Source organism: Poecilia reticulata, linkage group LG18 (genome assembly GCF_000633615.1).
Source record: "Poecilia reticulata strain Guanapo linkage group LG18, Guppy_female_1.0+MT, whole genome shotgun sequence".
NCBI classification, from domain to species: domain Eukaryota; kingdom Metazoa; phylum Chordata; class Actinopteri; order Cyprinodontiformes; family Poeciliidae; genus Poecilia; species Poecilia reticulata.
The window spans coordinates 9,565,718-9,577,083 of NC_024348.1; positions in this window are offsets into that span (position 1 = coordinate 9,565,718).

The following is an 11,366-nucleotide window of genomic DNA, read 5'->3' on the forward strand; positions in this document are numbered from 1 at the left end:
TTTTTTTAAGTTTACAGAAGATGTGATGGATAAAAGCCCATTTATTAACCGCTATTCTACTTATAAACTAGACAAGTAAGAATAGTTGGAAAACAAAAATGTCTTCAAATGCGACCCAAAAAATGACAACAACAAAAAATAAGACTGTGGCTTTGTAACCAAAACGTGGCGTGGAAAATTTATTGTGGCAACCCTTAAATTAGATCACCGATTTGTTACTCTTCATATTCATTTGTGACATTTAGCAATGTATTTGGTCAGCAGAAAGTTTTAAGCACTATATCCAAGAGTGTGAACTGAATAACGCCAAACGGAGAATTTTAAAAGTATCACATTTCAGTCCATTATTATCTGAGTCGCCATCAAACATGATTTGTAGACAGCAGTGGTTTGATGCATGGCCACAGGAGAACATGGTTGTAGGAAGAGGGCAAGAATGATAAATGGTAATAATACATCAAACTTGTATAGCACTTTTGAGGATACTCAAAGATGCTTGCCTGGAAAAACACAGAGAATATTTGTCCTAGTAATCAGATTTAAAATTACACTGTAAAATGTTATTTTGTTATCGAAGGATTTTTTTTTTCAATGTTTTATGGATGTTTTTGAATTAAGTTTTTTTTTCTTCTTTGTTTCCTGAGACCAACGTTGTGAAATAAGGGTACTTTCTGAGGGACATTTTGCTAAAGGCGCGTTTGAATGCAATTAAATGAAATATTATTTGATTTATTTCTACACAAATAAATGGAGTCTTGGTGGGGAGGGGGTCCATTCATTACAATTATACTTAGAGATGGACTGAATTCCATCTGCAATTGGTATCGAATTGAATTTTGAGTACAGTTTTGAATCAGACGTCAGTTTAAACTTGGTTTCTGATAATCAGACACTGTTCAAGGCTATCATTTTAGAAGAAAAAAAATCTGTTTTTATTCATATCTTTAAAAAATATATAATTACACCATTCTTAACCAGTTACAAGCATTTCTTATAATTACAGAATCCAAATCCTTTTACAACTGGATTTTTCCATGTTTGCACTGCTATTTTAACAATTTATCTTAAGTGATGAGCCGAGGTTGGAAGGCCTCCTGGCAATTACTCTCATCTTTAGTTACCTCCAGAAACTCTCCATTCAAATCAAATTGGGACTCCAAAAGTGTTAATACCTCCAGTTATAAGAAACATGTTGGTCAAATGAGAACATTACCTTAACCCTTGTGCATGCAAGGACTGAGGCAAACATGGAGGACTATGGCAAATGATACAGGTTTTAACCCTTTCTACATACAAGGGTTAAATTAAAATCTGCCTGGAGTAGGAATCATGTTGAGACTGACTGAATACCACTGAAGAAAATAACTGGCCCCAAATTTTGACAGTACAGCAGAAAGTGAAAGCTTATTTATGCTGGCTTCGTTAGGCCGCCGTGGAGGCCCAGGAAAAGTCTTTGTTTTTCATCTAATGAAAAGAGTGTCAGAAAATTAGGCTGTCCTGTGTAAAAATGGTACTTTCTGAGTAGTTCTTGACTGTGTGCCTGGGTTCTGTACACCAGACACCTTCCATGCAGAGGCAGAAACTCTTAATAATGCAGCTCATCGTGCAGGTTGGCCTCTTCTCTGTTTAGCTCAGGCAGGTTGGGAGAAATGCTGATGATGCAATGTGCTGACCCAAATACACAACATGCTCCCAGCAGACTGTGCCAGCTGGGGCAAACTCTGTCTCGTTCTACCTCTTTTACACATCCTTACCCTGTTTTTTTATTTGTCTATTTAAAAAAAAAAAGAATGGTATAACTTTTTTTTTTGCTGTTGCCCTGTTTTCCCTCCTGTCTCTCTCTCTCTCTCTCTCTCTCTCTCTCTCTCTGTCAATGTGAAACATGATCAGTCACCAGACGTCAGCGTCCTCTTTTTGGTGCAATGTTTTTCCGTGGTTTGCTCGGAGAAAAACTAAATTGAGTGAAGGATACAGCATTGATTTAACCATGAATCAAAAACAAAGATGCTCACTCATCTAATGCAAAAAAAAAGAAGCACCAGAGACATAAAGGCTGATGAAACAGCCCACCATTTGTTGACAGGAGGAAATTGTGCAGAGAAATGTATCCCAGATTAAATAAAAGCGTTTTTTTGATCAGCTACACAAGACGGCGTCAAGCGACACGCCGCTCAACCGTGCTCTCCCTCTGGTTAACTACAAAAGTACCAGATGACCAATTTCTCGCTCGTTGCTCCTACTAGACAGACGGATCAGAAACAGACACCTCAAAACATCCAGGGCTTTTAAATCGGCAACATGTGCCCAAGGGAGCAGACTGTATATGCTGTATCCACATGTATGCAGTCAATGAAAAAAAAAAAAAAGAAAAAGCGGTGTGACATTACATGACAGCCACACAACCGGTTATACCGCAGGTAACAGACTCTGGAGTCCATTGTTGTAACCCACAAACTGGCTGGGGGAGAATCAAAGCTGCGTTTTAGGGCTGAGCATTTGTCACCTGTCAACTTCGATGAGTCCGAGTCCGGAGTCAGGTATTCAAAACTGTCAAGTGGCAAGTGGTTGAAGGAGTCTGGCAGGGCAAGGTGAAGTCCAGTGCCACGTCAGTCCGGATACGTCTGAGTCGAGCAAGAAGTCCGTCAAGGGAAGTTGACTGAAAAAAGAAAGTAAAAATAAAAAACAGACCAAATCCGAGTTGGTTTTGAAGACTCGTCAAAGGGAATCCCATGTCTCATCAAAATGTCATATGGGAATTTTCCTGAAGAATAAAGTCAAATGTGTTGAGTAAAAAAAAAAAAAAATTTCTGTTTGTTGTAAAATGCTGAACATGGCAAGTTAAAAAAAAAAAAAATTTAAATGTGTAAAAAACATTAAGATCTGAATTTGTAGATACCCAAGTTGAGTCGAGTCAAACTAGAAATCCAGAACAGAAGCTATTTTATGATATACATGTTACTCAGAGGACACACTAGGTTTTATAAATTACCAGGCTGTTCAGAAGAATATCAAAACAGAAGATTTCACAAATCCTAAGAACTGTTTTAAAGAACTGTAGTACTTGTGCACGACTCCAGTCCGTATTCAATAAACAAATGTGTTCGAGAATTTATGCTCGTTTCAAGCATAAATTGCTTGAAACGAGCATACCGACTGCTTTACCAAATGCTGTGGAGCTACTTCTCATAATGAACATTGTGTGTTGAACAGCGAAAACAATACAACGGGAATCTTGACATGCGGTGGCAAAGCAGGGAATATGTTTCGTAACTTGGCCATTTAAACCATACATTAGAAATAATTCTGAACAAATATAACAGCTCTAAGGCTACTTGCTCCAGGCTTTTGAGTTAGCATGTTTTCCTTGTCTGAATAGGTTTTTCCTGTGTACTTTTTCCTCCCAGTCCTAGTGGCCACTGTAAAATCGTTTTGATGCGAGTCTGTGGTTGGATGGTGGTTTGCTACGTGTGTGTCTGCCATTGATGGACCTATCCGAGGTGTACCCTGCCTCCCACCCGCTGACCGCCGGAGATAGACCGTAGTTGTCGTCGCCCCCTCCTGAACCCTAAACACAAATAAATTGGTTTTGAAAATAAATGCATCGATGGATAAAATGGCTCTAAAAACCTGAGGCATTTTTGGTATCGGCTTGGTTTTTAGCATAGGGGCTTATGCGTATAATTACATAGTCATAGTTATTTTCTGCATGACAGGTTTCCTCCCCATAATGGCTTCTGTTTTCAGATGGAAAATGAAGAACGAATATCAGGTAAATTGGAATTTTCTTTTCTTTCTGTCCCCAAAATAAGTTTCACCTTTATTTTGAGGTGTATTGTTTAGTAATTCCAACCTTTACATTCACTAGAAATCTTGTAAATAGGTTATGAATTCCAGCCTTTAGTATTTATTTTGAGAAACATTGAGAAATGTTTTTTTTCTACAAAATCACAAATGACGCAGTTATTTCCACCGCTATTGCTGCTAAACACACACACAAAAGGAAAAAAACATTTTAAATGCTAAGTGTTCTTTCCCTAACTTGATCAGAATGTGTGTGGACTTTTGATTAGCACTCTTTGGCTTCTGTTTTTTTTTCTTATGCGACCGAAGACAATTTCTCCTGGTCCCTGTTCAGAATTGGAAACATAGGAGAACATGCTATTCATGTAAGGTTTACATATTTAGCTTCTGAGGTAAAGAAACGGCTCCAAGAAAATGGCTACTCAGCTAAACTTACCCATTTACAGCCACGGGTGGACGAGGTCTTTACATTTAACGTCATACTCATCACACACTCATGTTGGGTAAGTTGACATCTTCCCATTCGAGAGCAGAGAAAGCACATTTCTCATGAAATGGGGACACTTCATGTTTCAAATGATCGACTGAGAGGTAGAATTGAAGAAACCTGTGAGATGAGGTGAAACATCGTTGAGAAGGAAGAAAATAAATACATTTTTCTTTTATTCTAACAGTCTGTTCCTCTCAGCAGCTAAATCAGAGTGAGTTATTTCAAAATGCTGGCGGCTTAATTCACATATCCAACAGTCTTTATTATCTCGGGGCATCTCCCTTTATATTGGCATACTTTCTTTTCTTTACTCTTTCAGGTGGCCTTTTGAAGCTCTAACAGACAATCTAAGGCGTGTAAGGTGTTAATTAATTCCATAAAAAAAGGTCAGCAACAGCAAAATGTCTTTCACAGCTCGGTCTGCTCATTTCCACAAGGTAAAGGGAAGAGAGGGCAATATTACCACACTCATTAAGAGGTTGTGGTTAACACTTATTATTCCATTATCGACCTCAATTTGAAATTTGCATCATGCTCTATTCTCCATTCAGTGCTAATCGATGTTTGCTTCCTTGCTGAGTTTTGAAACAAGAAATTGACAGTGATAAATGGAGGCGCGAGTTTTTACAACTCTGGGAGGGGGGGGGACTCGGAGCCGAGGAGACAAAAGGTGCAGAGGGACGAGTCGGAAGTGGGAATCGTTAAAGCGAGGAAAGAAAATGACGAGGTGTCCAAAATTTTACAGGGCAAGAAAATAAAGGCAAAAAAAAAAAGTTGAGGATCCGAGTCTTTGGAGAGGAAAAAAAAAGAAAGCCTTGCACTCAGGTTGATGTGCAGACACCCAATCAGTCAGCCCTTCATCCCTTAACCCCCCCAGTCAAGAGTGGTGTAGCAAGATGAGAGGAGAAAGAAAGAAGGGGAAGAAATCAGCTTTAGAAGTGCTGAGACTGGGTTTCGTTGTCCTTTTTCAGGGAGAGAAAGACCACAGATGGAAGGAAAGGGATGGGTTTGAAAGCAGACATAAAGCAAGAGACCTAATCTTCTTAAACAGGGAAAAAAAGGTGAGAGCAGGAGCGAAACACAAAGGTGAAACTATATGTTTTTCGTTGTTGTAAGGTAGAGCTTAAAAGATTCAAGTTGCTGGACGTCAACAAAACGCCCTGCGCCAAGCGAAGATTTTTGAGTTCAGTCTTAACTCATATGAAGGTCAGGTGCTGTCCAATGCACAAGCTCGTTCTCCGTGGCCATTAGTGCTTACTTATAAAGCCATTAATGTCCATTATCATAATTACTTTTGCTAACTCACAGAAGCAGGGCCATGGAATGAAATCTACACAAGTTGCAGCTCAGCGCACAGCGTTCGGCCCTAAATTCTCTCCAACAGCCATTAGTGTTTTTCCTGGCCTGGTCATCATCCATTGTCTCCTGATTTTCTGCTTGACTTGTTCTTTGCAACAAAAAAATACAACTTGGAGAGCCTCCTCTTGCATATGTTTGCTTGCTGCGAAAAGGTGTCCCATTAATATGCAAGTGCATGTCATGAATTTGCAATGCGCCCCACTGCCCGGCCTTAACCCCACTTGCAGATGCAGTGCAAGTCCAAGGCAGATATTCAGTGGTTTGAGCCAATGTGCCATTGAGCAAGCAGGGCTGCTGTTTCTCTTAAGGGCCCAACACGTCCCTGTTTTATAAGAGCAACTCAGCTCCCGAAGGTGCACAGTTTGCCGCGCAGCACATTCTTTCTCGAAGCCGAGGAAGAATCACAAATAGAACTTTTTAAGACCTCGACAAATGTGGACTGTATAAACGGCACATTTTTCATTCCCCTTGCTTGTTTTCTTCTGCAGCGGGGAAAAAAAAAAAAGAGAACAGATTCCGCTTCTTCACATCCAGCTTTATAGTGCATCCAGCTTTACAATTTTTTCCTCTAGCTGCTCCCAGCTGCTGAATTCACCAAACATTGTGGTACTTCAGGGTCAAAGGTTTGTAACAGCCAGCAATCCAATTTCACAGCGCCTGCCTCTGACAGACACTCTGTGATCTTGGGTGGAACCCTTTAGCAATCCCCTCTCTCTGCATATCCTCAAGAACACTTAGAACTTAATCAAACTTTAATTAGCCCTCTGCTTTTGTGGTAATTGTCAGTCCAGGCAGGGTCCAAATGCCTGCTCGCATTAGGTGCGGTGTCTGTGTGCTGGGCTGAGCATGGTGGGAGATTTGAGGACCAAATTTTTACAATCTGTTTAAAAATCTATTAAAGTGTTGCTGTGCTGTAGGAGTTGAGTTTTAGCTATGAATAATTAAAATTGCCTTAAGCAATTATTAATAAAAGTAATACTTTAGATAAAAAAACAATACCGAGTTGGGGCTCCACTCTATTATCGAGAAAGTCGTCAAATTAGTTGAGTTTATTACTATTTATAAATACCTGCCTGGTTCAGCACTGGCATTATTTGACCAGCAACATGCTACACATGTAAGGAATGGACACAAACAACTAAAAAATAGAGCCAGTAAAATTATTCAATGATGTCGAGAGTTCTGTATGAATTGTGCATGTGAGAAACCAGATTTATTTCATGAGGAATTTGGGGTCTGATAATTGGTTTTAAGTAATTCAGATTTGTTTACACACACTCACACGAAAAATAGCTGCTTATTTGTTACACAGCAACTGATGAGACATGGAATAATCCGTATAATAAGATCACATTGTATAATGAACATACTGACAGAATTGAGGCTTTTACTCAGATGTTTGATGGAGGGAATTAGCGTTCAAACACTTTAGACAAAGTGACAAACATTGTATGCATTTTACAATGCAAAAATAAATCTAAATTTTGAGCAAGTGCAATCTTAAATTTTGTCTGAAATGGAGATCAGTGACCCTTTGAGAAATGTCTTCTGCACTATTCTATTTATCAGTTACTGCGTTGATAAAACAAAATGACTGAAAAATAATTTAGCAATTATGTCTCGCTAACGCTAAAAAAAAAACTTAATGTAAGACTATCTCTTGAGATACCTGCTGCTCCCCTTTAGAACAACTCGGGTCAACTGTATGTATGTAAGAAGTTTGAAGATAACAGAGGACATCCCCACTCAACACATACAATACGTTTCAGTTTGAAGGGGCTTATTGTTAGCAATTAAAACAATCCCCCAGTGACAGTAAAATGAGGCAAAGAATTACATTCAATTACAGCAGGTCTGTGTTGAACGAGAGTTTCGTGCGACACAAACAAAAAGGAATGAATTTGAACAAAAAGGCAGTCAATACCTTTGACATAAGAGCCTTGATAAAAAAATGAAATTTTATGTGTATGAATAGGGGAGATGAAAAAAAACAAACTGCGTCTCTCAACATGTCACAACAACTTGAATGTTAGACTCACCACTTCATGTACTAAAGAACACAATGATTGTCAATTTTACCACGGTTGTCTCACCTCATCTGGAGAGAGATCATAAACTGAAAAGAAATTAACTATATCAAAAGAAAAAATAAGAGAAAATGGATGGACGGATGTATAAATGGATGTTGTACTTTTAATATTAGAGGAATAACACTACAAACAACATACCAGAACCACACTGAAACCTTTAAGAACCAGTTGTGCAAGTGTCCTGAAACTGCCCATGTGTAGCCCTAATCTGGCTCAGTGCGCTACAAGGAAGAACTGATCAAAGACGACGGTGGCATGTTGTACCTTTTAGTCCTGCTTATAAAGTCCAATTCCCATCTGTGGAAGAGCATTGCAAATTGTAAGTGCTTTTGCGTATATCATGTTAAATGTATATAGTTGTCCCCGTCAAATAAATACAAAGAATTAAAATATATATTCTTCATTTATCTTATGAACTTCTTTGGAGAATCACTCGTCTCAATGGAATTTGTATATCCTGACCCAAAGTGGTAAACAAGAAATGCTTCAACTTCAAACTACAAGTTTATGCTTGTTCACATGTTCAAGTTATACCAAACCACACAAGGTCCTCTACTGCATTAATCCCTCTACGGACTAATTTACTACACTATATGGAAGTTACCTTGCACAGACCAGCAAAGTTACCTCCACAAGACATATCATTAGCATTCAAGGACACCAGTTTAACGCGTGCTGTGTGGACTCGTTTCCCTGATGGGTTAGTAAAAAGCAAACTGGAGTAAGGGGAATAGCCTTTGAAGTACATGCTTCATGGTCTCGTCAATAACTGGTATTGACCTTTCCCACTCTTATTTAATAAGGTTTCCATTCGTAAGGCCGGGTTTGGTGGGATCTCATTGCTATGCTCCGCGTGCTGAAGCATACCGTCATGCTGCTGATACCAAGTATTTTTGCATTGATTACACATCTGGGATTAACTCGAATGCAAATGCCACTGCGTGAGTTTGTGCGTGTTTGAAGTGTGTTTTAGGAGTAAGGGAAAAGTTTCAAAGATTTGTTAAAAAAAAGCCAAAAGTTTAACTCATCTGATTATTATTTTTTTGAACAACGTACGTTTGAAGTGATACTCCTGAAAGAAATGCACACATTTTTTTTTCCAACATCTGCTCATATGCTATACCTATAATTATTCCAACACTTTCTATATCTTCTAATTATTTAGCTATATGTTATGTGAAGGTGTACATCTACCAGAATGATGCTTTCCTGAACCTCTAAAATTATTGCTTGAAAGGCAGCGATTACTTTTTTATTTTATTTATTTCAAACATGTTAGAAGTATAAAATAACATGCATGAACGAGGAATGCAAAAGACACGTTTCTGTGCCACAATAATCTCAAAAAACAAGCTCAAAAAGGAGTAGGAAGAAGCAAGAAATTATGAACCGATATTTTCAGATGGATACTCATTATTAAATCAAATAAAAATAAAACAATCTTCAGTTACTTTGCAGTAACTGAAGAGTCCATTGGTAAATAATAAGGTCAAAGATTTAACAATGATGAGCTACTCTTCATTAATTCATCAGCAGAATTTGTCCCTATGTATCGTAATTAAATATTTAAAACACATCGCTACAAACGTTTGAACAATTACCATTTAAAAAAAACTCTTTAAAAAAAAAATCATCACCTCACACCTGCAAGCAAACATGACTCCAAAGTATAGAGTGACTCCCAGAAGAGCTGCTGTGAATTGTAATTCCATATGGAGGTGGGAAGTTTTCCTACCAGATTATATCAGTTTGCCATCATAGAGTTTCTTAGGTTCGTACCTTTGTAAGGGTCTCATTCAATTTTTGTTGTTGTTATTTTACAGTAAATGGCCTGCTGGTGGACTGAAGTGCGCCACAGTTTTTCTTTTTTGAGTAGTCAAAGGAGGATATTCTGTAGCAGACCCAGAACTAACTGGGACTGATGATGCGTCTTGGACCTGGGAATACTTCGGAAGAACGGATGGATAGCTGCATAGACTGCATTTCGATGTCTGCTCTTAATTTAAAACTCTAAGACTGATCAAACATGAGTGAGATAATTTTCCAGAGAGTATATCCTGTTTAATATTCACAAAATACCTCATTCTGTTTATTATTTTAATGAAAACAAACAAAAAAAAAAACAATAAAAACCTTCCTTGCTTTTCATAGCCTAATAATAGCCTTAAAATTAGAGAAGAAATAGTGCGATACAAAACGAACTTATTAAACCCTGGAACGTTCAGTACTGATTTTTTTTCAAGGTCGGTTTGCAAAACCATTATTTGTAAAATATACAGAAACTCATTTCCCCCCCAAAATTGCTAAAATCTAGAAATGATTTACCATTTTGTCTGCTGAACTGACCCGTTGTATTATACACCTCATGAACAACAAATAAATTACATCTTTTAATTCAAGATTGTCTACTTGTCCATAAGGAAGCAGAGAAAATAATTGGTGTTATGAAAGACTAATTACAAATTTCAACGTGCATGTGTATATGCAAGGCAAGGCTAATCATGTATGTAGATGGAGTGTTTGGACTAGTTTCTACACTATTCCCATCATATCTGACAGCATGTCCACATGAGTATGCTGTCAGGCCTGATAACTCGAATGTGCGGTCACCTTGACTTGTGATTAAAAGGTTTTTTGCTCTTTGGTAACTTGAAAAGAGCTCGTTTGTCCTCAAACAGGAGAAAGGAACACAGAAAAAGGGGAGAGAAAAAAAAAAAGCATGTTTTTATCAGTCATAGCCAGAACTCAATATTTAGCTATTATTCCCAGATTAATCTTATTCGCAAGGTCTGAAGGTGAAAATCCCTTCAAAGATAATAAAAGAGATTAGGATCACCTTTGGAAATCCCTACTAGGCAGAGAAGAAAGCTTCTTGAAACAAACAAAGCTATGCAACTTCTAACAATTTCACACTTTTTCGTCCCTCCCCATCGCTGTGTAAAATAGATTTGGCTTATGCTTCTTAAATGTTCACGTTAGGGTCTGATGATAGAATCGTAAAAATGCCTGCCTTGGTCACCTTTGAAAATAGTAATAAAAAAAAAACTCAACCTGGGCAAGTAGAGAGAATAGTGGTGGTGGTGGGAGGAGGGGGGGAATTTCTCACTCGTGAGAAAGAAATGAAGAATGAAATTACAAATACCATTCTTGGAAGAAGGCGTTAAACAGTTGAGTATTTGACTGGCAATCGAGTCAAAGTCGTGTATGGCAACACTCACTTTCAGAGCTGATATTCATTGCCTTGCTGGCAAAGTATTTGGAGGGACACTGGGTGGCCCCAGGTGTCAGTTTAGACACGAAAATGGACGCGTCACTCTGCCAACGTCTCCTTTGCTGTTTGCTCGTGGAAATGACAAGGAAGCATTTAGAATCCCTGAAAGTTGTTCCAAATGAATCTGCTAGATGTTAATTAAATTCCTGATCACTGAAGCCATTATTGGACCAAGCGGTGAATGAATATGGATTTTACCATTAGTAAACTATTTTGGATAAAATCATCCATTCATCCATTTTCTGCATTTTCTGTACCTATTTGATCCACTTCAGTGTTGCAAACTGGAATAAGGTGCATTTTCAGCAGTCGGTGTTTGACAGAGAGGGTATTCCTACACCTTAAACAAAAAAAA